Source organism: Pelophylax lessonae, assembly GCF_965119305.1.
Source record: "Pelophylax lessonae genome assembly, chromosome: 1".
NCBI classification, from domain to species: domain Eukaryota; kingdom Metazoa; phylum Chordata; class Amphibia; order Anura; family Ranidae; genus Pelophylax; species Pelophylax lessonae.
Window position 1 is genome coordinate 314,329,594 of NC_138768.1, and position 22,371 is coordinate 314,351,964.

At 39.1% G+C, this 22,371-nt stretch overlaps 1 long non-coding RNA gene across 1 annotated transcript in view; it reads left to right on the forward strand.

The window, feature by feature from the left end:
- Positions 1 to 589: 589 nt before the first annotated feature.
- LOC309558700 overlaps positions 590 to 22,371 on the forward strand; it is a 183,517-nt gene continuing 161,735 nt past the window's right edge. The window contains exon 1 of the long non-coding RNA XR_014225425.1: positions 590 to 664. This is a non-coding gene — a long non-coding RNA (uncharacterized lncRNA). The remainder of the gene's footprint in view (positions 665 to 22,371) is intronic.

Sequence of the window (22,371 nt, forward strand, 5' to 3'; positions counted from 1 at the left end):
CAGCAGAGAAGCCATATTCCTGTGCTTAAAGTTTTCTAATACAAACGATCTTTTTTTTTCTGGTTCTGGACATGCTACAGACCTGAAACTTCACATGTACACTTTTTAGACCCCCCAGATACTAAATCCAAAGTAAAAATCAAAAAATCTCTCTTTTTTTTTTTTTTTTTTAATTTTTCAATAATTGGCTTTTTTATCAAAAATGACAATTTTTAAGAACTTTTTTTTGTGTGATTTTGTGTCTGGGGGGTCTAAAAGGTGTACCTGTGAAGTTTCAGCTCTGTAGCATGTCCAGAACCAGAAAAAAAGATCATATAGGTGTTAAAGTTAAAGGAGGGTCCCGACCCACATCCCTGTTCTACTGAAAAATTATCTTTTTTTTTTTTTTTTCATGGTTCTGGACATGCTACAGAGCTGAAACTTCACATGCACACCTTTTAGACCCCCCAGATAATAAATCCAAAGTAAAAATAAAAAAAATCTCTTTTTTTTTTTTTTTTTTAATTTTTCAATAATTGGCTTTTTTTTTATCAAAAATGACAATTTTTAAGAACTTTTTTTGTGTGATTAATAGTTAATGGGGCATGACCCAGAACCCTAGGCACTTTTTAGGGCCATTTATTGGGTTTTAGGGCTTAAAAATGGTGTTTTTTGATTACAGAAGGTTCTGAAATCCGGGCCGAACTTTCGTGAAGTTCGGGTGTTCTGGTCGAACCGAACTTTTCAAAAGTTCGATCATCCCTAATGGCCACCAGGGATGCCAATCAGTGCTCAGGGAGCCTGTTTGTGCCCTCCTTATCAGTGCTGCCCATCATTGCCATTTATCAGTGCCACCAACCAGTGCCCATCATTGCCATCTATAAGTGCTGCCCACCAGTGTCCATCATTACCCATCAGTGCCACCTATCAGTGCCCATCAGTGTCACCTATCAGTGCCCATCAGTACCGCCTATCAGTGCCCATCGATGCTGCATATCAGTGCTACCTATCAGTGCCACATATCAGTGCCCATCAGTGCTGCATATCAGTGCCACCTATCAGTGCCCATCAGTGCTGCATATTAGTGTCTTATCATCAGTGCCACCCCATCAGTGCTACCCCATCAGTGCCTCCTCATCAGTGCCTGCCAGTGCGGCCGCATCAGTGCTCGTCAGTGCAGGAAAAAACATATTTATTTACAAAATTTTATAACATAAACAAAAAAAACGTTTTTTTTTTCAATCTTTTCGGTCTTTTTTTATTTGTTTAGCAAAAAGAAAAAAAAACATTGCAGTGATAAAGTAAGCTCTTTATAGAGAAAGCTCTATTCGTGGGGAAAAAAATGACATAAATTTGGTTTAGGTACAGTGTTGCATGACCGCACAATTTTCATTCAAAATGCAACAGTGCTAAAAGCTGAAAATTGGCCTGGGCAGGAAGGGGATGTAACTGCCCAGTATGGAAGTGGTTAAGGTAAAGTCTACAGGCTTGAAAAAAATCAGTTTTGTTGGAATACATTGTTCATGTATTGTGTGCAACAACTACATCAAGCAATAGATGGCAGTTTTTAAATATTTGTAGCTGCATCTATAGTAAACACTATATTTTTGTCTGTTTTGTCCTGTAGGGCTATATATACAGAATTTCTAACAGTTTGTAAATGGATAGAAAACTGGCTAAAAGACTGCATTGGCAGAGTAGTGGTTAATTCAAAACTCTGAATGGCCTAGGGGTATTAGTGGCATAACCCAAGGTTTAGTGTTGGGACACTTACTTTTTAATAATTTTATAAATATGATAGGGTCTGGGTCTATACCCCCCTATTATACTCTATCCCACCCCCCTACCTATCATCTCCCCACCCCTTCCCCAATTCCCCCCCTTTTCTCCCATACCCACCTCTACGCAGCTAATAGAACTAACCAAGGTGGCCAGCTGGACTGTCATCCTCAAAGGTAAACTCCTCAAACTCCTCAAATATAGGTAACTGTCAATCTTTGGTATTAGCCATCCCGAGAACCTCACCCCTCCGCTACCTTACAGAATCAGACCCAATCAACTTCCCCTGCCTCAAATTGTACCATAGTCTGTTCTAACGTGAACTTGACCTCTCTAAAAATTCATGCCTTATTAGCCTATGTTACGCAAAATATGTGCTCTCTTTCCAACCCTTGTAATTTTCTAATATACTTAATCTACCACTGTCCTGTTTCATTATATTCTTATGTTTGGTTAAAAACGTTGAACTGTTGTTATGGTTGTGAAATTCCTGAATACCTTTAGGCCATCAGGCCCTTTACATTTTTACTGTTCCATTTTTTATTTCTCTTTGAATATTTATAATAAAATATTATGGAAATTATATAGGGTGTGGGATTAAGAGTACCATTTCAGTGCTTGTGGATGACACCAAGCTATGCAGTGGAATAACTTCCTTACAGGAGGTCTCCAATTTACAAGCCAACCCCAATGCACTGTTTAATTGGGTAACTATGTGGCAAATTAGGTTTAATGTTGATAAATAAAGTTATGCACTTTGGGGCTAAAAATATGCAGCCATCATACATACTATTGGGGGTACAACTAGGGGAATCAGTGGTAGAGAAGGATCTGGGTGTTCTGGTAGATCATAAGCTTATCCCCTTCAGCACCAGAAGGTTTACCCCCCTTCATGACCAGGCCATTTTTTGTGAGATGGCACTGGGTTATTTTAACTGACAATTGCACAGTCGAGCGACACTGTACTCAAATAAAATGTATGTCCTTTTTTTCCCCACAAATAGAGCTTTCTTTTGGTGGTATTTTATCAGTTTTTATTTTATGCTCTATAAACAAATAACAAACGACAATTTTGAAAAAAAATATATATTTTTTACTTTCTGCTGTAAAATACATCCAATAAAAAAATAAAAAATAAAAAATCTAATTTCTTCGTAAATGTAGGCCAAAATGTATTCTGCTACATGTGTTTGCTAAAAAAATCACAATAAGCGTAAATAGATTGGTTTGCCCAAATATTATCGCGTCTACAAACTATGGGATATTTCTACTTGTTTTTTTAATATTTTTTAATCGGACACTGACACTTTTTGGGGACCAGTGACACTGATACAGTGATCAGTGCTGAAAATATGCACTGTTACTGTACTAATGACACTTGCAGAGAAGAGGTTACCATTTAGGGTGATCAAAGGATTAACTGTGTGCCTAGCTAGTGTTTTAGTGTAGTGGGGGAGGGGCTTTTACTCCTGGAAGACATGGATCGGTGTTTCTGCTTTACAGAAAAAAAGGATCCATGTCTTCTGTACTGACAGAACGGTGATCTGCCTTGTTTACATAGGCAAACTACCATTCTGTCAGTTTAACGAACGATTAGCGGGTGCTGGCGGATATTGGGCCTGCGGGACCAGTTGATTAGCTCCTGCTGTGTAAAATTACTCGGCGGTCGGCAAGCAGTTGATAATAGCATGCAATGCCAAGCTGCAGTTTCCAAAGCAAGCATTTCTTGTATTAACAGAGTCCAGTGAGAGAGAAATAATTTTGCCCCTCTACAAATCATTAGCAAGACCTCATCTGGAATATGCAGTTCAGTTTTGAGCACCAGTTCACAAAAACAATATTGGGGAACTGGAGAATGTGAAGAGAACAGCAATCAAACTGATAAGAGGCATGGAGGAGCTCAGCTATGAGAAACGTTTAGCTGAATTTAACCAAATGTATTCTCTCTTGAGAAGAGGAGATTAAGGGGTGAAATGATCAACATGTACAAGTACATAAGTAATCCATTATGTGAACTCTGTGTTGAGTTATTAACCTTAAGGTCAGCACAGAGGACAAGGGGGAGAACTCTTAACATCTGGATGGAAAAAAAAAAGCCTGGATTCTTTCCTAAATGTACTGTACATAATATAACTGGATAGTAACTATTATAGGTAAAGTTGATCCAGGGAATATCAGATTGCCTCTTTCGGAGATCAGGAAGGATTTTTTCCTCCCGCTGGAGCAAATTGAATCATGCTTTATTGAGTTAGGATAGTGTATATGTAGGTTTTCTACTGTATTTCTGTGTGTGTATGTGTTTTATTTCCTCTATAATAGTTGAACTGGATGGACTTGTGTCTTTTTTCAATCAGATTAACTACAGTATGTATGTCAAAATATGGTAATATTTTTTGCAAAACTATTTTCTATGCATTCTAAATAAAAAAAGGCACGTTCAGATCTGTATAGTGAGTTTTAAGCACATTGAATTTTAGGTATGTTTTATATGTATTTTAGATTACCGAACCATTGACATCTATAAAACATTTGTTTTCATGAACATGTATCAAAAATGCAGCTAGGAGATTTTTTTTAATGCACAGCACAATAAACGCACAGGTGTGAATGGGGCTAAAGGCTTAAGTAAAACAAAGCATAGGAAAAATACACTTTTCTGACCAGTCATGCACATGGGCACCTTGAGCTATAGGAAGTAAAATTCAGTCATATTCAGGCGTACCGCCACCCCTAGAAATCAATGACTTTACAAGGGTGTACACTGGTACTTGCATAAACATGCAAATGCATACAGACAGTCTGCATCTGTACTCTATGCATGAGCATGTTTTTACAAGTATTGGCATATTTCTGCGTACAGTAATTTCATTCTTTTAGCAGCTTGTATGCAGCTACTGTGGGTTTACAAACATCACAAAGGCAGAACTTTGTTCTCACTTTTTACCTGTCAACTCCAGCTAAGGATAAGTGAATCTGCCTAGGTTCAGCTCTCTTGGCCGTTGCCCAATCCAGCATGAAGTGCATAAAATCAGAACCTAAATTGAAACCTCTTTGAAGTTTTTTTTGGGGGGGGGGGGGGAATCTTAGCCTTAAAAGGAGAAGTATAGCCAAAGCTATTTGGACTGTACTTCTCCTGGGAATTACAGGAGTGCAGTGTTTTGCACTCCCGTGACCCTTTTTAATGCGATAATGGGCTAAATCCTGCTGTCGGCTGATGTCACAGTACCGGTCCAGGCTCTGAAAATATCCCGACCATGTGGTCGGAATCCACCCAGATGCCTGGACAGGCAGCTGGTTCAGCCTTTTAGCAGGCCACTGGGAGCCTGAGCCCTCTACATACCCTAGCACTCCAGTGATCACTGAAGAGGCAGAGCAGAGAGCCAGGGACTCACAGTCACCAGCTCTCTGCAGTCTAAAGACCGAGACCTGAGCAATCAGCAGTGTTTGATCAATCAGCTCTTGGTCCTAGAGCCAGTGTGGGACAGATGAAGCATTAGATTGATGCTGAATCCACATAGGTGAGTATAATTTTTTGTTTAAGTGAAACTTGAACCTGTCTTTCAAAGTGGTTGTTAAGCAACTTATATTAAAATTATCTCATCCCCTCTGTATTAGAACACTAAGTGCTCCTGTGCCTGTGTTATAGAAAAAATATGCAGATTGGTACCTAAATCCAAGTGTCTCCAGCGCTCAGCTGACTCCTCAGATCCCACCTCTGCCCGGCTGACAGCTCCAGTGGGCAGAGCTGAGCAGTGCAGCTGACATCAGCCAGGGATGGAGGGGAAGAGAAGAGAGAGAAAGCCGAGTGGACACGTAATCGCCGGGAGCCGCTCGGATTTAGGTACAGATCGCATATTTTTTCTATAAGACAGATACAGGGGCAGTTATTGTTAAAATACAGAGCGAATTTGATCATTTTAAAATAAATATGAGAGCAGCAGGAGGGGACGGGGCAGGCACTGGCGAGCAGACAGGCAGTGAGGGGAGGGGGGAGAGGAGAACACAGAGGAGGACAGAGGAGAGCTGTGGATGACAAAGACACATACACTGACCAGGGTGTCAGGGCTCACCAGCCATGATTTACCGTGGTCAGTGTACAGGGAGGAGGGTAGAAACTGGCAGGATCAGCCAGGTTTTTTTTAGGTGTTACAGGGGGCTAATGTGCTTGCACAAGTAATGGGCTGTATAACATGCTTTAAGGTAAGAGGATTTTTTTTTTTTTTTATGGTAACAAACGCTTTAAGTAGTTTTGGCTGTTACACTCTTTAGTTTTTTTGTTTTTTTATCCAGAGTAATAGGTCTAAATTGAACTATGGAAGTAGCGGCTACAAGAAATTTAAAATCTGCAGAAAATGTAACTCTTAAAAAAGCTAAAACTCCCTAATTTGTTAAAAAAAAAAAAATAAATAAAAAATGGCCAGCTGCACAAGTTTATTAGTTTAGATTGTGTATAGATTGTTTTTCGCAGTACCACACTGCATTTTAAAGGGTTAATTAAATGTCAAAATAGTTTACAAAACAATTTAAAACCACAACCTTACATTTTCTGAGCTCCCTTCTATCCTTTTATACCCAATTATTTCCCTAAAATGAAAAATATTGTAAGGAATTCTTCATTATGACGTTAGGCAGTGTATCCAAATTACAGTATTGCAATTTCAAGAGAATAGACAAACACACCAAAATGTGTATAAACACTATTCCAGTTTATCGAAGATGGGTTTGAGTTTTTATAGACAGTGGATGGCTTCTTGGTTACATAATACAACAAAAGGGTAATTACAGTTACATAGGCAATAGATGACAACAGGAGGAAAAGTCGATTGAGCGATGGCATGGGATTTCTGTCACATTCCAAAACAATGCAGCTTAATATCCCGTTTCAACCATTCTTAAAATACCTGTTAAAGTGGTTGTAAATTCCCATAGATTAATTGTACCTATAGGCAAGCGTATAATAATAAGGCTTACCTATAGGTACTGTAAATATCTCCTAAACATGCACTGTTTAGGAGATATCTACTGTATGTGCAGTCGATGACTTTATCGCGCATGCGCTCTTAAGGAACTGCCACCTGTGCCATTCTTTCAGAGCACTCCTCCATAACCACTGGCTCCCACACACATTCGTGGGAGTGATGTCAAGTGGCCCTGGCCAGTCACACAGCCGGAGGACGCGGACCTGGAAGGAAGACAGGTGAAGATGGATGCGGCCTCCAGCAGTGACATTGCATTGGTGGAGGGCTTTGTTTGCAAGTAAGTTTCACATAATGTGCTAGTATGCGGTGCAAAAAATACTACACTTCAGTATAAGCAAAGCTAATTTCCCCTTAAATAAATACTTCAGTTATGTGTTTTGTAGAAATTGCCTAGGGTCAGGACAGAACATAAACACGTGAATAGGCAGCAAATAGAAAGAGGCAAGGTAGGTTTTATCTTGCAAAAACAATTATGCTAGTGATACACCAGTTGAAAAATCGCTCCAGCGCATTTTCGAAAAACTAACACACAGTTGTGAGAGCAAATGATATTACCATGTCATGTAATAACAGGTTTTTGAACAATAAATTGCTTTTATTATTGCATTATTTTGGTCTCTATTTTTCCTAATTAAATCTTTTTCAGGAAACATTTACAGAAACAAAAAGGTATATAAAAGTTGCCTGTCCTAATCGTGGTATGTTTCTTGTGTGTACTATTGCTATGTTCTTAATTTTGAACATGACTGTTCGTTGACACAAATGTTTATCTTCCGGATTAAAGTTTTTTTCACATATGCATAGTACCAACAGTTTGTTTTTTAACGGACGAAAAACACATTAAAATTTCAATCTATCGTCCATTGGCCAGAAGTTTTCCAAACTTTTTCTTAGATTTTTTTGGCTCAAAAAATGTCACAACGGATTGTTGATTGATATCCATGAACTGGATGAAAAACAAATGAACTCTCCAAATGACAGATTTTCTAATGATTTTTCATCTAGTGTATGGGCACCTTTCCAGTGTAATATCTAAAAGAAAATAGGCACAAATACTGTTCAGTGGCTGGCAGTATGTAAACAGCCTGGTTAGAGGGCTTGTTCAGCTTTATAAAAAAATTACCTATGCAGATTAGGAGGCACCCGTAGATTAAATCAAACTGTGCAGCTTTGACCAAAGTAAAATACTGCCCTTGCTATAGATGAAGGCCAGTTACGTACCTCTCGAAGCCTGGCTGAAAAGCTCACTGAGATGACAATATCCCATCCTGACTTATTGCTAGAATGTTACTGTGGTAGCAACTGCAGGTATACTAAAGCTGGCTGTGGAGATTCCTCCATACATCCTAAGTTTCTAGATTTATCTCATTCTGTCTGCATATATGGCTAATCCTAGGCCACAATGTAAGAGGTATAGAGGAGGAAAGGTTTATCTTGAAGTAAACTTTAGATTTTATTATTTCAGAGACAATAGACACAATAATTGTACAGTGGCTGGACAGTGTGGCTGCAGCTGAATGGTGCAAAAAAAAAAAAAAGGAACACTATAGCCACCCTAAGTCCGGTGGTCTTTTTTTTTACTTGTTCTTATTTTTATTGTTATTATTTGTTCTTATTTTTATATGTATTTATACATTTCTGTATTGTTTGTATTGATGCCGTAGTTGGGCTGCACAAAGCATAGGCCAGGCACATCTGCAGTTCCTCTGCTTTGCCAGCCAGAGGCAGTCTGGCAGTTGGGATCATGAGACTGGAAGTTGTGTATGTTCTATTTGTGGCAGGTATAGACCATTTTATTATTTACAAATTTAGGAATTTACAGCCATAGGAAGGGCAGGCATCAGCAAAAAGTTAATTATAGAATGCTACAGTCACAAACTGCCTTCCAAAAAAAAAAAAATTAAAGGTAGGTACAAAAAAGATAAGTAGAGGTGCTGTGTGTGTATATGGAGGTGGAAGGCCGTGAGCCCTCCTACTCCTTATGCTCCTATTCCACCACCTTCTCATTTACCTCCACCTCCTCCTCCATTTCCTACAATCCATCCATACCTCTGCCTTTGAGACCAAATCTGCCCTCAACTTTCATGTGGAGTATTCCTTTTTTGTCCTTAAATCTTCCCTCAAAGGCTCAAACATATGAGAGAGGCAGAGAGGCAGTCTGAGGATGCTCTGGGGAGCTGGTGTTCATTTATTATTATAATGCAGGTTTTATATAGCACCAACAGTTTGCGCAATGCTTTATATTCTGCTCCTAAAAGCTTACAATCAAATTAATTTCCCCGCCAGTGGTGAATCATGCAGGAGGTTATAAAGTGGCTGACAAATCCTTTATTTTCTGACTCTTTCCAAGTGCAAAGCTGCCTGCACATGCTCCTCCTCTTCTGCTAATCACATCAACGCCCTGCCAACAAGCTGTAAGGAGTCAGCAGAATTATCTGTACACTGCTATTACAAGGTCACAAAGATTTTCAGTGTGTTTTAGAGCCTCGTTTAAGTTATTTTCTGCTGGAAGGGCAGAAAAATAATTCCAAAATTAATCCTATGCCCCCATTTTTATGCCAGCTTTGCAAAACCCTTCTTTCAGTGAGTTTGTGGCCTGTGTTACACCACAGTGGTAGATTCTCAGTTATCATTATTTTGTACAGGAGGCCATTCCTGCCCTTCACCAGAATGTGGAGTGCAATGAGACAAGGGGGGGAGAACAGTTGGGGCCCTGGGGGTGAGTAGGAGGAGGATGGTTGAGGTGCTGGTGGTAAGGAGAGTCAGGGGGCTGGAGGTGAGGAGTGTTGGGGTGCTGGGATGAAGAGGAGGAGAAAGAGGGTTAGGTTGCTGGTGGTAAGAAAGAAGTGATACAAATATAAATTTGGGGTATCTATTGCCACTATTCCAGATAACATTTTTAATTGTTGATTGAGTTTTTAGTACAATTAGACATGATGGTTTAAGGGTCAAAACTTTCCAGGATACGTTTTATGTGTTTGAGCATTATTTTTCTTAGTAGGCTTGTTTTACAGGATAGGGCCACCAGATGTGAATACCAGAGTCTGTACAGCTGCATCCTAGTCAGAATTTATGAAAGAAGTGCAGCCAGACTTTGAGCAAGCACTTTGAGACACTTTATTGTCTTGCAAAAAATTATAGTTTGATTTTTTTTGGCGCTGATAGAAGAAATATGTGGCAAATTCCATATTTGTTCCTACAAGAGATGGGTTCCCATTTATTTTTCAAGTTCTCTCATGAAATTTGAAGGGAAGGAGATAGATAGGCAAAATGTGTTTGTAGAGTGGCTAAAATATTCAATAAGGAGCTTTTTTTTTCTTTTTTTTTTTAGTGGTCAAAGAGGGACCATGATGGTTTGGGAAATGAGGCATGTCTGTTTATATCCCCAATAGATAGCGACAAATCTATGGTTCAATTTTTAAAGTTTCTGGGAACTAACCCTGGGGGGAAACCATTATGGAAAGATATCAAGCTTAAGTTATGGGTCCAATTTGGGTTTTATATAAACAGTCCCAGATCTAAAAAGCTTGCCTCATCAAGGGAGATATAGGGGTTTATTTACTAAAACTGGAGAGTGCAAACTCAGGTGCAGCTGTGCATAGTAGCTAATTAGATTCTAACTTCAGCTTGTTCAATTAAAGTGGAACTTTAGTCAGAAAATTAAGTCTTGCTAGATAATTTCAGGATTGCCCCTTTTGCAGGTAAAGCTATGTAAAACTTTAAAAATAAGTATCTATACTGTTTAAAATCCAGTAATTCACAGTCTCACCATTCTCTGCACATGCACAGTTGCTCTCTTTTTTCGGCACCTTGCCAAATTTGTACAGGCCTAACTGCAGACAACCTAAAGAATAAAGCAAAACTAAACCCAGTGATTTAACATTTTCAAAAGATAGTTACATTTATGGCATGCCAGTAATGCTAACTATCACATTTGCTTGTGCTCTCAATCAAACTGTCAAACTATTCAATGGATGGTGTCATAACTGATCACATGTGCAGCACCATGGAAGTTGCAGATCAAACAGATAGCAGCTTCCTTGGCTTAAAAAAAATAATAGGTTTTAATTCTTCTTTAACTGCTGCTCAGAGCTCTTCAACAAAATGGCAGCCTCCAGCAAGAAGAAACAGGAACAATGCTGGTGGCAGTTAACATCACACGCTAACAATAACCATTCCCGAAGCAGATAGCCATTATCTACTATAAGTACATGCATATAAAAATTAACATTTTTTTAATTTACTTTATTTAGCAGGACAATTACAATGTTTGTTGTCTTAGTGCTGTAGAATAAAAATATTTTTATAAAATTTTGGTTGGCACAGTGAAGGTGTCCTTTGTCACACAGTGCTTGAAATTTCCTTTTAGATAAAAGTATACTTGTGCTCAGAGTAAACTCAGTAAACTTCCACTAGATTTGCACTCTTGATACTTGCAAGTGTTTGTATGTACTATTAACACCCCAGGATCATCAAAGCCCTGAGCATTCATTTACAGTTATCCTAACTTTACTTCATGCAATCAGTCTCTGGTCTATCCAGTTCCACCATCTGCACATTGGTCAGTGGCGCTGACCATCACAGTGATCATAAATGGGAAGCTAGGAGGGGCTAGATTAAAGGATGACTTCAGGAACAGAAGTTTTTTTATTGTTATTTATTACGCATGCCAGGTTTTGGGTCATTTAGCCTACACATCAAAAATTGACTTGTGGAGTCTTTCTTGAACGTTTTTCAAAGCCTTTTTAAATTCTCGATTTCGAAGACTGTATATAAGAGGGTTTAAAAGTGGTGTAATAACAGAATAAAACAGAGATACAACTTTATCTTTATCAGAAAAGTAGGAAGCACTTGGGCGGACATACATAAATATGACAGTCCCGTAGAAAATAATAACCACAGTTAAATGAGCAGCACAAGTTGAAAAGGCCTTCTGACGACCAAGGCTGGATGGAATTCGAAGAATGGTCTTAATTATATTTGAATAAGATACTGTTATAAAAGTAAGTGAGCTTAGCACAACTACCCATGCAAATGAAAAGAAGACTGTCTCACTGGTGGATGTATCAGAACAAGACAGTTTTACCAGGGGGATATAATCACAAAAAAAATGATCAATTAGATTGGGTCCACAAAAGTTTAGCAGGGCGGTTGGAATAGTTAATGACCAGCCAGTAAAGAAACCACTCATCCATGAGCCTATAGCTAAGTAAAGGCAGATCTGACTGTTCATCATTGTTACATATTGTAATGGAAAACAGATGGCTAGATATCTATCATAAGCCATAACCGTAAGTAGGAAGAATTCGGTAGGTCCCACAGAGAACACAAAGCAAAGTTGCGCAAGGCACCCAGAATGGGAAATAAGCTTATCTTGTGTGATCAAATAGCTGAGCGTTTTAGGAATGACAGCAGTTGAACACCAGGTATCCAGCACAGCAAAGTTGCTGAGGAAGAAATACATGGGAATACGAAGATGAGAATTGAAGTAGACCATGGTAATTATGAGAAAATTGGCCACCACAGTTAGTATATAAATGATCAAAAAAATTGCAAAATAAAACAGCTGTACCTAAGCAGAACCTGGGAAGCCAAGCAGAAAGAAGAATTTAACTTCAGTTTTGTTCCCATGAAAGATAGCCTTCTGGTAGGGGATCATCTATGGAGAAGGTACAATGTGTTAGTAAAAACATCTTAAATTGACATATTATGTGTATCACCCTGGTTCTAATCTCAATTAGATTATGCATTTCTCACTGTTGCCAGTAGGTGTCACTGGTACCACAGGCCGGTACTGGTACCCTGGCCTGGGGAGGTGCTGCTGAAGTTAGCTCTGCAGGTAGGCCCAGGAGCCTGTCTGGAACATCAGAAGTTCCCCTATAGTGGGATATTTTAGGCACTGAGTTTAAAGTGCAACTGTATTTTATAAAAACAATTTTATTTATATTGCATCTATAGAAACATTTCAAACAAAGTTTACATAGAGTGCACAACTAAAGTTACACCAATACATAAAGGTATTTAAAACTGATGTCCCCCCACCTGACGTGTTTCAGAGGTTTAACAACTCCTTCCTCAGGGGTGTGGGAGGCATCCATTTTAAATATTCAAATGGTGCAAAAAAATGGTGATTCCATGTATTGATAAAAACACTGCTGCAGTGGTAGACCCACTGTACTGGGACTGAATCCCACCTTTGACGCAATCCCAACCTGCCATCATGTGGCAGCCTGCCACATGTCCCAGGAAGCATACTTTTATTATCCCACACCATTACCCTGCCTTCTCATGTTTCTCTAAACATCCAAGGTGGGACTCCATCCCAGTAGAGTGGGTTTACCACTGCAGGACCTGTCTGCTAGGCCTCAGTGGTTTAGGACTGTTGGGGCTTGGTATAGTATCCTCACCATTACTGATAACTACAATCTACAGCTATAGATAATATATACCATCTGTATAGCTGGGCAGAACTGGCAGAAATTGTGAGACCATTTGATTATTTAAAATCAATGCCTCCCACAACCCTGAGGAAGGATTTGTTAAACCTCGGAAATGCTTTGGGTGGAGGATGTCAGTTTTAAATAACTTTATATATTGGTGAAACTTTAGTTGTGCACTCTGTGTATACTTTGTTTAAAATATTTTTATAGATCCAAAATAAATAAAATTGTTTTAATAAAATGTAGTTGTACTATATACTTAGTGCCTAATATAGGGGAACTTCAGATGTTCTGTTTCAATTAGGGATGTGACACATGTTGGAGACCAATCCCAATCACCAATATCTTTAGAAGCCTATCTGGGGCCTACTAATTCTCAGGTGGTCCTTAGGCTGTCTTGCTTGACATGGAAGAAGCCAAGCCAAATAGAGAAAACCTCGAGACGGACCCTTGCTGGAAAAACCAGATGAAGGCTGGTCTCCCAGGAAGGCCTGGTGACTCATTTGGAGGACACACCTAAAAGTAAAAATATGCTTACAGTGTTGCCGGGTCAGCTTAAAGCTTCTGACACTGTGAAGCTGGAAGGTTCTGACACTGTGAAGTTGGCAATATCGGCAGGTTGGCTTAGGAGTCCTGGTACTTTGAATCTTTACTTTTTCTGGATCCAAGGAGCCTGTAAGTGATCTACTACTGGTATCTGAGACCCCAGTCCTCTATCCTAGTACCTCTTTTTAAGGTCCACATTAAAGCTTTGAAAAGATTAAAAGTGACTGGCACCCAATTTCCATTCAAAAGTCCCCATTATAGCCATGGACTCAGCCCTTGGGTAAATACTAGCTCGCTCCCTGTTTCTTGAGGTGATACTCAGCCTTTAGAAGACCTAGGGGAGCGCTACATATGTATTGCCCCATAAGTAGGCAACTTAGCCCAATGCAGAATTTCCTGTTGCTTGTACCTATTGTAGTTAGAGCAAGCATGTCACGCTGTTAATTTTTTGGGCTTATTGAAGACCTCTAATCCTTTTTTGTGGCCCTCAGCTCTTTTAAGGATTTAAAGAAGAAGTTTAGGCTACACTATACTTCACTTGTGAAATTCTGCCTACCCAGTGCTCCCCATTGTCCTGAATAAATTGCAAAGTAAGCAGTTATGTTTTTTAATTGGTCACATGACTTGAGCACACATGGACTTTGTCTGTGTTATGTGGAGGCCCAACAACAGGGCGAAGTCACAGGTGAAAGCCTGTTGGTGCCCACTGCTCTAGGCACTGCCGGTTAGGCAAAGAGTTCCTTTCCACCATCCACACATTACACAGAGGTGATGGAGCTTTGCAGAAAGTACAGCAGTAAGTGTACTTTCCAGCCTAAATTCAAACATAGATTTTACACTACAGAGCACAGAGCTGGATCTTTACAACTTACTTACGGTAATTTGTACTTTAAATAAATGTAGTAGTTGAAGAGGCGTGACAGGCATGTGTGCCTCCATTTTGTTCTTGCCACCATTTTCTAGCTTGACCTGTGTACAACACTGACTTCTTTGAGTTATTTCATTATATATTGTTAAGTTGCTTTAAGGCTTTAGTTGCAGAACACTGAGACCTATAAATCACCCCCATGTCCTAGCACCTTAGCTAAAGATACATTCTGTTTCCTGTCCATATCACACATTCACTTCCCTTTTTCGTTATACTAAGCTATAGTGTCTATACAAGGCATATTTTGCAATATCCAACAAACATTTACTGTATTAACTCATTGTTTAGCTTCTTGAGAGCCCTCTCCCCCCTCCCAACTCTGTTTCCTGTGCATTTTCTCCTGTATAAGAATTACCGCACTTCTAAATAAACTTGAGAATGCTTTTGACCTGAAAACTGACTGCATGTGTTTATTTCACAGAACAAAGCATTCTTCCAGAGCTCTGCCTCCTTTGCACAGAACTGAACTGGACTTTGCTATAAGTCAGGGACTTATATATATATATATTTAAGGTATCTAGGTGGGCATAAGAAAAATCACCTACAGATTGGGGGCTCGTACCGGGAACGGAGAGAGAGAGGTCTCATCACAGGTCCAAGGATCACCGGTACTGGGTAAGGAGATATTTTATTTTATCTGTTTGCCTGTCTGGTGGGACTTGGGCCTTTTGGCCCTGGTTCCGTTCTTTGAACCATACACCAAACGCTCAGGGAGCGTGTTGGATAATAGAGCGGCTCTGGGAAGACGCTCTGGATCTTTATATATATAGAGGCTTCAGGGAAGCCGGAATAATAACATATATATAGAGAGGCTTCAGGGAAGCCGGAATAATAACATATATATAGAGAGGCTTCAAGGAAGCCGGAATAATATTTTTCAGGGAAAGATATTATATGTCAGTCTGTTCTGTGTAGGAAAAACTACCCCTTTTCTTGCTTACATCTCTCTATCGCATAATAGAACTGTAAGATTTAGAGTATAAGATAATCTGTTTGTGTGATATGGATTTTCAGTTTGGTAAGTTAAATGAACTGTTTTGTCACTTATGTGTAGAGATTTAAGTTCATTTACTTTTATGTCTAATAAGAGGAAATTATTTGTCACGATTACTGGTTTGACATATATGGAAACTGTATCTATAATTACATATGACTTGTAAAAATTGCGCCTGCGGACTGTTAATATAACACACTGTTCCTGATAGCGACAGTCTCATTATTACTGTAAAAAAAATTGACTGACCGATCGTAGGTTATCAGACAAATCAAGATGAATGTTTATTATCTGTATTGTTTGTTTATAATGGTAGGAAAACCTTCTTGATAGCCACTATACCTGGGAGTATCAGTCAAGACTCTGAAAAGGTTTTTTTTGGTTGTTCCAAGAGGGGTCATTCAGAGTAAAAAAAAAAAAAAGAAGTATGAGGTTCAATATACATACACCAAATGGCTTTTCAGGAGGGTTTTTAACCATAAAGAGGGTCTAAAGGACCCAGATACATTTAAGTGATTTTGTGAATGTGTAAATCTTAGAGATATGTTTTGTTAAGTGAGAGAATATTGGATTTTGTTTATGGTTTTGTGAAATTATACTAAAGGTTTAAGTCTGATGCTGGCCATACATGATACAATTTTCTTACAATTTTCAGTGCGGTTTTCTTGAAATTTACCTTCAGCTATGAAGTACAAACGCCTACTTAATTGGATACAAATGAACATGTTTAATTTTGACCTCTTATTATGTGGTTTGTGGTGGATCTAACAGAAAATTGTACGATAAAGAGTTGTCCGGACAGGTGTGGCCAGCGTTAGAGATATTAGGATACAAGTAAATCTTTTAGTAAATGTTTAGTTGTAATATAAAGTACATGGAAAAAGCGGGGAGAATTGGTTTATTTATGCCCCGTATTAGTACAATAGAATAGGAAAAAAAGCTACGTAGAGCTATTAGAAGTGAAAGTGAAAGTCTTTAAACACATAGATATTATAGTCCACAGCGATTGCCTATAGACAGAAGACGGGTGAGACTGTTTGGGAGTTTTGGGCTGAAGTTAAGTGTCACTGCTGAGTAGCACAGTCTTATAATTCAAACATTTGTCGTTAATTTAAAGTCACAGTACATGTTAATTGTAAAACAGCAAGTTTCTGATTGGGCTACTAAAACCTTGGAAGGTTTTCAAAAAGCCATAACAGAGAGCGATGCTGCTGGCTTTTTTGATCCGTCTAAAGAAAAACAGCCTGTCAGCACGCATTTCCAAGGGCGTTATGAGAAGAGGCAAATCAAAGAGTAGGACGTTTTCAACATAGGCCCCCCCTACAATAATAATATTACCTTACAAATACCCCTGACCACACCTTCCCCCCCACGGTTTCATTCTCCAAGGAAGGTGTAGTTTTCTTCGTAATGTCAGACAAGCAGAAAATGTTTATGTGTCAGATACATTTAAAACTAGTACATTTCTTTCTGCGAGGGGAAAAGAGGGCGGGTCACTTCTGCAAATGCTAATTCAGAACAGTTGTGGGACAAACGGTCCCAGCATTCCAACACATATACAATTATTTTTATAGAATTTTCTTGAAGTTTTGCCATTTATACATTTGTGCCCATCTTGTATGAGCGTAGTAATAATGAATAAAAACACAATTTTACTAGGAAAAAAATATAAATTGCCGTTGTCGGCAGGATATTTTGAAGTTATTTTTTATAGAATTATAGATAATGAAAATTATATTTTGCAAATGGTCCCCTATGAGAGGGGGAGACTTGGTGCAAAATTTTGAAAATTGGCTACCTGCCAAGAAAGCGTTCAAATGTCATATCTTTGTTCCTGTTATAGTTATGGAATTTATTTTTGGACAGAAAGGGTTACCGCAATTAGTGTGACCATTGGACCCTGTTGGCACAGAGCAAAAAGTTTCAAATCAGATTAACTTTTTATCTGATTATAGTTCTTGAATGATATTTTAGGGGTCTCCTCTATTGAAAGAGGGGAACCACTGGCCAGATTTTTGTTAGAATGGCACGAAGCCAACATTTTTTTTTTTTTTTTAAATTGGCACTGAGCCAAAAAGGTTTTTAGGTTTGTATTTGATCATAGAATGCTAGTGGTATCTGATGTGCCATCTCTACTGACAGCCATACCATCCGATACTACCCACTTTACAGTGATTGGTTTAAGTAATGTGTTTTTTTTAAGCGTCCTATTGGACGAGGAGACACAGCCATCTTTGTTTCTTGTTTTTCAGTCCAGGTAACTGACCTGGTGTAGAAATGCCTTAGGGCTAAGTAGACAATTCAATTGTCCACTCTATAGTTCTCCAGACCATGCAAGAGGGGATGGACACCTGCTCATGCGTCAGTCCCTCTACAATATGTACATGACATATGTAGTCACTCTGTGGAGGCCAGTCAGAGCGAGTTAGTTTATTGAAGAAATGTACATGTATGTGGACAAAAAGTGTCACAGGAATTATGACAGTGGTGTCAGCAAAGTGTTATTTACCTTGGTTTTGTTCTCACAGAGGGTGATAGTAGAGTCAGTCACATAAGAAGTGGGTCTTGCCAGCCCACAGTGGGTCTTTCAGGATCATTGCTTGTTATGGATTCGGACTGCTCCTATCTATAATAACATTTTGAGACAAACCACAGGTCCAGAAATGTCACAAGAAATGTTAACTGTGTTTATATATCTAAAAAATGCTATGATTGTAGCGCCTGCACTGGGCCTCCCAAATCATGGAAAAATGTTTTGTGTTTATGCAAGGGACAATTGTAAGACCATGACAGGTGTACTTGCCCAGGAGTATGGTGGTAAACTTTGCCCTATAATTTTTGTCCAAAGATGGTCGCAGTCCAGGTCTAAAGGCATGCCTGAAGTGACTCCGAACATAGCACATAGCATCTTGTGAGATGGTAATAGGGATGGCTACATCATTTGCCCTAGGTAGGCCCCAGTTTTAAATGGGTTACTGGTATTAAAGGGTGTGTTACACCACAACATGATATATAGGCAGCCATAGAAGGAGCAGAAGATGTTTTTGTAGTTAATTTTCTGCTCCAAGCCAAAAGATCACACATTATTGAAGCTACAAACGCATGCTACAGAACAGGTTTTAAGGACTTGGGTGATGTTTTAGAAAAAGTTGAGAGTAGCCTTTTTCCAAAAGAGGGGAGCTCTTGTGTGTATCCCCGCAGCTAGCACCCCACTGTTTATTGCCTAGTATTATGGAATAGGACACAGGGGGTGGGAAAGAACATATGAAGTATTACTGACAGTTTAGTGCAAGCATATGTTGCTAGATGCATCACCTGTATTAGGAACAAATAATCCAAACATATAAGGCTAAACACGAGCATCTCCAATACCCATCAAGCCCATTCACACATCTACAAATAGATTTCACATATAGGCCCAAAGCAGGGAAGAAATAGTTCTTTTTAGTCAAATAGTGGACATGTTTAGCAGATGAGTGGAAGCTTTTAGGACCACAAAAAGGGAGATGCCCACACGGTGGCGTGCATTCTCAATCAGGAGATTATTCCTGGATGGGGGTGCCTGCTTTGAATTAGTTCTAATAATGCTCAAGCTTTCATATCAAAAATATGCCAGGAACTAGTTAAAATCTTGAAAATAGATTATTATTCGCAGAGTTCAGGTATAATGGAAAGAGTGAATAGCACAAATAAAGACAAATTGAGAAAAGAGTAATTGAAACTTAGAATCAAGTGGAACGGAACGAAAAGTTGCTCGCACCTTTCTTTTCTCTTTACAGGAAAATACCTATCCTTTCAGAGAAGGAGACGTAGTGGTGATGAAGCTGCTGCCCAAAGGAAAGAAACAAAAGGATTTCGCCTATGGCCCAGCGACCACCGTGGTAGCAGTTACCAGGACCGCTGTTTTGACCGAACACAGTCCTACTTGGATCCATGCCACTAGAGTGAAGTTGGTGCGGACAGGACCTGAGCCGGAGGATCCAGAAGCAAGAAAGGAGGTACTAACGGGGGCAGACCGCCCTGACCTTGAACATGAAAGTCAAGAAAAGGGGGTACTGACAGGGGCAGACCGCCCAGACCCTGTAGAAAATGACTTTTCCCGTTTCACCGGACTCAGGCAAACTATGGCTGCTGATACTCCTGACCTTATTTTCAGTGTTTTCCATTGTATGGACTGTTACTAACTGTATCTATCACCCTGAAGACCTGGGTGTCATGAGAAGTATATGCGGACCACACCCTTCATATGAGATACATAACAGAACAAAGAGAGAACTGAGTATTGAGAGTGGTGTAGATGAGAATCCACCCACTTTTCATAGTAAAATGCTATTAACAAAATTTAAATATGCTTATGCAAAGAAGTCAGGTTTTGAGAAATGTTGGATATGTAGCAAACTCCATCCAGAAACAGCCCGCATCCCTCTTATTGCTGTCCCTTTGAATATTACCCAGTTTCTTAAAGAGACCTCTGCTACTTTAACCAATGTATCAAGTAATAATAATATCACCTTCCCAGTAGATGGTAGGAGCAATTTCCCAGACTAGTGTTTCAGCCTAGGAAATAACACACGTGTTAACCCTTCCATTTGCAAAGAGTCAATTTTTAATATTACTTCCTGCCAAGTCCCATTGAAAAAATCATGGTCTCTGTTTGACATATCAAGTCCTAGTTTAAATAAGACCATAATGAGTAATTACCAGAATTTCTCCCGAGACATACAAAGAATATTTGACCAGCTAGTGGTCGCAACACAGAGTAAATTCCTACAAGAATATATTGCCCAAAGACCATTTTCACTGGGACAAGGTATATATGTATGTTGTGGGAAGGAATGTTTCCCCTGGGTCCCCCTCCATGTCTCAGGGTGGTGTTACTTAGGTTCAGTGGTCCCAATTATGGGAGTTGTGGATAATGACAACAATGGGCACATGCTTGAAGCAAGTACACATCCAAGATATCCCTTAAGACATAGAATCAAACGAGATCTGTTCAGCAAGGGAGACCTGGCTTGGGCCTGGCTCCCTTCATGGACAGGATGGGCAATTGATATGATGAAAAGATTAAATAATAATTCTGGGATCATTGATGAGATCATGGAAAAGAATTCAGATGATATTAAATTGCTAAATCTTGAACAAATGGCTATTAGGAAGAAGTTAGAATTACATGATCTAGCTATGAGTGCTGCACTGACTGGTCTCTGTGAGCATACTGAAGACTATGAGTGTTGCACTTGGATATACAATACCACTTTGGAAGTGCCAAATTACTATGACATAATTACCCAACACAGAAAGGAGGTCAATAAGTTGCAAGAAGAGGCCCGCAACATTGTTAACAGCTGGAACCCCTTTGCAAGTATGGGGGGCTTTGGTTTTGGAGGAGTGTTTTCCTGGTTAAAGGACATTGCTATGATGATTGTGATGATTTTACTTTTTCTATTATTTTTATATGCATGTTTTAAACTTATTATGTGCCTAATTGCTAAAACCACAAAGAACTCGGACTCAGCTAGCAGAGGGGGATCTTATGTAAGTTTGTATTTTAACAGAGATGCTGAAAATGTTGACACATTTCTAACAGCTGGACAAGGTGTGCTGATACAACAGACCCAAACCCCCCTTGATTATCAGGAATATGTAAAGTTCTATAAAGCCAAGAAAGCTAAGTCTACCATTTAGGTGGGCAGGATTAGGTCCTTTTTTTATTATACTAAGGAAGCCAAGGACATTGTCGCCTAGCTTGATGTCCCTTTCCAGGGAGACCTTGTGTCCTCCGATGACACCATAGAAATGATAGGAAAAATTATGCATATGAAATTATGATTTTTTAGAGGGGATTGAAGAGGCGTGACAGGCATGTATGCCTCCATTTTGTTCTTGCCACCATTTTCTAGCTTGACCTGTGTACAATAAGGATGATCGAACTTTTGAAAAGTTTGGTTCGGCCAGAACATCCGAACTTCCCAAAAGTTCGGCCCGGATTTCAGAACCCCATTGAAATCAATGGGACCCGAACTTCGGTAATCAAAAAACACAATTTTTAAGCCCTAAAACCCAATAAATGCCCCTAAAAAGTGCCTAGGGTTCTGGGTCATGCCCCATTAACTATTAATCACACAAAAAAAGTTCTTAAAAATTGTCATTTTTGATAAAAAAAGCCAATTATTGAAAATTTTTTTTTAAAAAAAAGAGAGATTTTTTGATTTTGACTTTGGATTTAGTATCTGGGGGGTCTAAAAGGTGTGCATGTGAAGTTTCAGCTCTGTAGCATGTCCAGAACCATGAAAAAAAAAAAGATAATTTTTCAGTAGAACAGGGATGTGGGACCCTCCTTTAACACCTATATGATCTTTTTTTCTGGTTCTGGACATGCTACAGAGCTGAAACTTCACAGGTACACCGTTTAGACCCCCCCAGACACAAAATCACACAAAAAAAGTTCTTAAAAATTGTCATTTGATAAAAAAGCCAATTATTGAAAAATTTATAAAAAAAAAAAAAAAAAAGATTTTTTGATTTTTACTTTGGATTTAGTATCTCGGGGGTCTAAAAAGTGTACATGTGAAGTTTCAGCTCTGTAGCATGTCCAGAACCAGAAAAAAGATCGTTTATATTAGAAAACTTTCAGCACAGGAGGTTGGCTTCGCTGCTGTAACACCTTGCCGGTTTAATAGCAGGCATTTTTTTGGCTTCTTTGCAGTCAGGAAAAACATCTGAACT